Below are 6357 nucleotides of genomic sequence, written 5' to 3'. Positions count from 1 at the left end.
CAGTGAGCCAAGAAATGGCAGAGCACAGCTCAGGAATCAACACAGGGCAGAGAGCAGCCCATAAAGCAGCCCAGATGTGGTCACTCCACTGGCACAGTCAGGGAGCTGAGGAAGAACAGGCTGTGTCATGCAAGTGGGTCTCAGTGCCACAGAAGGGCTCTGAGCATGTTCAGTTTACAAGTATGGCTTCAACCACTCAGAATTGACATGGGAAGCAAGATAATGCATTTCAAAATTAATCTAAGGTTTGATACTACCCTTTAGGAGGTTTGATACTACCCTTTAGGAGAGTCATCCAAGTTCACAAAGTTAAATGTCATTTAGTTAATGTGTTGTAATTTGGAAAAAAAAGCAGCCTAAGCTTTCCAAACAACAGTTCAGCACTCTCCTGCTACTCCAAAGACAGTGCTTGGTTACATTCTCATCCATTTCAAATAGCACCAGCATTTGGTTTGTCTTCACTACAACAAAACAACTGCAGTTCTTCAAAGAAATGTTGATTGCAGAGGTTCTTGGAGTACATAATTTCCAGATATATAGAAATAAAATGTTTATATCCTACTACTTGTGAAGTACGTAATAATATATGATGAAAGCTCTCTTCTCCATTCCACAGCAATGGGGAATCCACAGTTTTTTGCTGAGGTATGAAGGAAGAGTGCAAAAGAGGAGTCAGTTTAACAGTGCAGGGCTGGCTGCTGAAGCTTGTTCGCTTTCACTTCCTTAATACTTCAATTTCAGGGTTGTCTACTCAAGATCTGAGCTACTCTGGCCAGTCCCTGCAAGATAAACTCAGGGCGAGGGAAGCATACAAGCAGAACATGACACAAAACATTCTCCTGGACTGTATCCTCTAATAACATTCCCCACGAGAGGTCACCAGCTCCTTAAAGCCAGTGAGTTGTGACCAGCATATCCACGAGCTGCATGTTACAGGAAAACAGCCTGTAATCCCCCTATTAATCCTTGGCATCAGGGCACACACAGTGTAATTATAGACTGAAGCAGAATAATTTGAAAACTTTATTCCACAGGGCCATAATTAGATCCTGGCTGTAATCCTTTAATTGCCAATATCATCTAATGCATTACAGACATAGCACACAACCACACCAGCAAATGGGCTGAGAAGTTGTGCAAGAGCCACAGCAAAAGCAACAGCAGAGCCACGGATGCAGGCTGTTAAACAGGAACAACTAATAAACACCAACAACCAACCTAGAAACACCAGGATTTCTACGCTCTGCAGATTTGTTGCATCAGTAGTTGGTGTCCAAGAGCAGCTGACTAGAAACACAAGTCACAACTATTGAAAAAAATCTGTCATAAATTGCCACTCAAGTCACTCAACTACCAAGAAAAGGGCAAAAATAGATTTCTAGCAATTCTTTGGAAGAAGTTATGAGGACTTACACTGCAGCAGACGCTGACTCAGTGCAAAAGGGAGTGAAACCACAACAGACCACCCAGACCAGACAGCACACACCCAGCTGTCAGGTCTGTGCTCCTCTGTGGGCCAGGGAGGTGCCCACCACCTCAGCAACACATCTTCAATTGTGTTTCAACTAATTCTCATTGCAACTAACCCAACTACACCCAACTACTTATCAGCAGCAATAGAATTACAAGCAATACACCTTTACATTAAAAATATATTTCTCCTTTTACCACCTGTCAAAGGCAGTGAACAATTTTCCCTTTGTAAAAGTGGCTGCAACTCCTGTCATTATCCCACGGGGTGCTGGAAAAAACAATAGCACAGCAAACTGCTGAAAAATTGCTTGAGAGGAACACAGCCTCCCAGTTAAACCATTCTGCTCCTTTATTTACTGATAGGAACACACATAGCACCACTTCTTTTAAGTGCATCACAAACTCAAGATATATGGAGGCAATAATTCTCATAAATATCCTCTATTTACTGACTTTTCAAATCCATATCCACTCATTTTGTTTCCTATGCAGATAAACACCTCCCCTGACTGGCAGCTCTGTCACTTCCTTGCCTGGATTAAACTGGAAGATAAATTGAAAATGAGGGGGGAAATTAATTAATGATTTTCCATATATTCATTAATAACACAAGATACCATGGTTGTTGGGAAATGTAAAGTCTTTAATTTTAGAACAGTCTAAGCAACTGGGGAGATGTAACACATTCCTGGAATCAGAAGTAAAGCAGCACCCACCCTCAAACTAGGCCTAAGTAAGAAACAATTACTACTAATAAAGCTTTATTATATTCACCAGCTGAACTCAAGAGGATTTAAAGGGAAATAGCACTAGAAAAGCAGGAGAGGTGACAGGAAGTTTGTTTATTTACAGGTACTTAGATGAACTCCATGCCTCTGTTCAGTATGGCAGGCTTTTATTGTAATATATTGGTAAAAATATAAAATCTCATTTAAACCCCTGAAAGAGTTACCAAATTCTCCTTCTTCCCAATTTCACTTAACGGAAAGTTGAAAAATAATCCAAATGTCCTGATTTAGTTTGACCTCTACCTCAGCAATAGCTGAAGGCAGCAGATGGGTTCTCAGGCTCCTCCAGAGCCTTTCACCAGCCCAGCAGGAGAAAGCTGCAAGGCACAAATGCCACTTGGACAAGCACTGCTTAGAGGGGACAAAACCTCCTTCTTGAACAATGTGACAAGTGCAGGCACAGCTGAGAAAGCTGCTGAGAGCTCTGTGCTGCGAGATCACACCATGGCAGCTCTGTGTGTCCCCAGGCACAGGGGCACAGCTGTGCCAGCTCACCCTTACCTTGCACCAGGGAAAGCTGCAGCTCACAGGAGTCATCTTCCATAAAAACAGGCAGGAAGTGTAACAGGTTGGCACAGTGAGAGCCAAGCTGTGAACACACAAGCAGGACCACACAGGTTGTTCATTTAAACATCATCAAGGTAAAAATTCTCATGTTGTTTGGAAGCCAAAGCAGTAGAGCAGCATCCTTCAGCATTTTTCTTGGGAAGTGCAGCAGCCCCTCCACAGCTCCCTCAGCCACACTGCCTCAGTGTGCTCCACCAACAGTGCCCAGAGATCAAAATCAGGGTGGCTTCTTTTTATTTTTCCTCAAACTTTGAGCCTTTAAGAATTAAATGCAGCATCTGTGCATCACATCATAGAATTTCATGACCTGAATGGAAAAATCACTGCCAAAGGATGAATGAACCAACTGCTTTTAGATGCATACATACTAGGATGAGATGACTTGTCCTCAGAATGTAATTACACTACTTCTGAACCCAAGTGACCATGTCAGACATCTGCACCCAAGGATTTGTCAATTATGTCAGAGCACACACACTGGGTGCTAAGGTATTGTCTAAGAGGCAGTCCCTAGGAAAAGGTCAGGAAAAAGCACACAGGAATGAAGCAACCTGCCTGAAGTGGTGCAGCATGGGCAAGACTGACATGGCAAGTGGCTCTAATAAATGGAAAAGAACACAGAATAGTATCAATATCAATACAGAATGAGTAATGCCAAATAAAAATCTTTTCCACTGACTTTGGATCAGGCTCTGGATTTTGACAGAGGAATCACCAGAGGTGAAACAGCAAGAACAAATGTGACCTGACATGAATACATACCGTTTTGATTCTTTCTCCCATCACATGAATACAGCAAGACATGAATACATACCCATTTGATTCTTTCTTCCATCACATAGGTTTAGCTTGCAGAAAAGAAACCTAAGAAGCTGGAAAGTTATACAAACACTCCCCTTCACTGCTTTTTTTTCTTTACCTTTTACAAAAATGCTCTTGCTGGAGACCAGTGTATGAAAATGAGAGTGGCTATTTCACAGTTCTACCCGAGTTTTCATTTTCTGCAGCTAACTGAAGGCACCATGCAGCACTTCTAAATATCAAGCAACACACTTTCCAATTAGGCTGGAGGCTGCATATCTCTGCTCAATATCCCTGGTGATTTTTATTAAGGTTTTTGCTTGTTCCATCTCCAACACTTGTTTGACACAACAGCAATTTTTCCAGATGAGAGAGAAACCAGCAATCATAAAGAATGAATTATTTGCAGAAAGATCAGTACTCCAGTACATGTCAAGACTTCATTAATTGTAGTTAATTGAAAGTACCACACTGAACATATGCACAGTGCTCTTCAGGTTCATAAAAGCTTCAAGTGTTTTTAAATACTACTGAAAAAAAGGGAAAGGCTCAGAAGATTGATAGCAGGAAACAACACCTTCCAGTTCTAGAGCACTGACTCAAATCAAGTCAAAGCTAATCAAAGGTAGAACACATCACCGGCTAACTGGCTGAAGAGGGCAGGTAATCCCTTTTTCTAATCATAAATCTTCAACAAAGCCATAATCCCCAATTACAGCTGTGCAGATCAGGCTGAACTTTTTGCTGCAGTTTAGCTTACCTGAGCTCTCTGTCCATGCAGGCCCTCCACCTGAGCCATGCTGATCTAAATCTTTGAAGAGCTTTTAGAAAGACTTTCAAGGCATTCTACAAACCCATTAAAAAAAACTAAACAAACAAAAAAAGCCAGAGGACCTAACTTCACAAGACTCATTTAGAAAGCAGCAGCAAAACTCAAGACCAATTTAGCTCTACGTTCATTGTTCTAGTCATAAAGTTGCGGTTTCCACAAGCATGGTGAAGCACTCTAACAGATCACTGTGCTCAAGAAAACAGGGGTGGGGTGAAGTTGCCTGCAAGGTTAACACTTCAAATCATCTCACAGAAGTGACCTGTGATCACCAGGGACAAAGCAGGATCACAACCCCTTCAACAACAGCTGCAAGAGCAGCAAACCTTTACCCTCACCAAGCTCCAGGAATGTATTATCTTCAGCGAGAGCACTCCTTAGGAAACCATGCTGGTGTGTAAGTGCCTGGAACTGGACTAGGTACCTGCTGGACCTTCTCGTTTATGAGTCTTGGGCTCAATTCCTTCCTCTGTCCAAAGGAATTCAAAGCCAAGTGCTCCTTCTTAGGCTAGCACCCAAAACACAAAGTGAGGAGATCATTTTCAGTGTCACTGTGGCTACTTATTAACTATTTGCAACAAATCCATAAAATATAACTGAAAAGGCAAGCTTACCTGCTCTGAAGCTCAAATTATTCCAACAGCAGAAAGAGAGAAGGGGCTAATAACTCACATTTGCATTGGTCCCCTAAATAATCTCATCTTGGATTTTTTTCAGCCTAATGACTGTTATAGACTCACAGGGTCTGTCATGTGACAGGTAGTTCAGCCTTCCAAAAACTTGAAGAACAGGGAAATTCAGCTTCAGATCATTCAAACATCATGAACATTCTTACAATCTCTATTTTTTTCATGAAGAGCAAACATGAGCACATTTCCTGGTTTGTTTTCAATACAAGTTTTATTCACTTTCTGAAAGCTTTTTTTTCCCCCCCAAGACAAAATGGGTGCCCATGTCTTGTGTCAGAAGATTTTATCAAAAAATTACCTGCCTCCTAAAAATTTCAAGATGCCTTAATGCCTGGTTAGAGCTGTTTGCAAGCCACATGTAATTTCCCATGCTACTTACCCAGAATTCCCAATTTGGTAGCACCATGTGAGTGTGATGGTACCTCAGCAGCCACTTTCTCAGTGCACAAAATGTTTAACTCTTCCTCTGAAGCCTGACTTCAGCCATGCTGTGCTCATGGCTCTGGATTCTGCTGTACAGGTCAAAATCCTAAGCAGGCAGCAGTGCATTGACAAACTTGAAATGTAAATTTAAACACACACAAGCTGATGTGACACTGGAACACAATGAAACAGTACACATTGTAATAGGATATCCATTTCTTTCTTAGTGAGAGGATTGAGCAAATTATGCTTCAGTGTTCTTCCCCTGAGTGCTGAGCTTTAAGTTCAAAAGCATTCAGAAGCAGGGTTGAGTCCTGCAGTCTCATTTTGCCCAATTTCTAACTTATGCTGAAGAAATAATTGCTTGGTCTCAATCCCTCCATGCAAGCTAAAATCAAAATGATTTGCCTTACAAAATTCTTATTGGGTTACACAAACTGTATGAAACCTCTTTTGACAGAGGGGCAAGCAAGGATTTCCTACTCTGTTGGATTTAAACCACAGAAGAACAAAAGCTCTGTCCATAACATAAGAACATGTACTCATCACAGAATAGTTAAGCCCTGGAACAGCTTTCCCAGGTGTTCAGGAACCTCCATTCACAGAAATTTGACTGGCCCTGGGCAAACAGAGAGGATTTTGAAGTGAGCCCTGCACTAAACAAGAGTCTGGACCAGAAATCTCCAGAGGTCCCTTTACATTCAGGGTATGTGATCCCACATAGACTGACATACAAATGCAAAGCCAACCCCATGAGGTGAAGTGGGGGAGTAAATCAGGACTACCA

The sequence above is a fragment of the Pyrgilauda ruficollis genome, unplaced genomic scaffold (genome assembly GCF_017590135.1).
Source record: "Pyrgilauda ruficollis isolate IOZ18807 unplaced genomic scaffold, ASM1759013v1 scaffold12, whole genome shotgun sequence".
NCBI lineage: Eukaryota > Metazoa > Chordata > Aves > Passeriformes > Passeridae > Pyrgilauda > Pyrgilauda ruficollis.
This window is presented reverse-complemented; position numbering follows the sequence as displayed.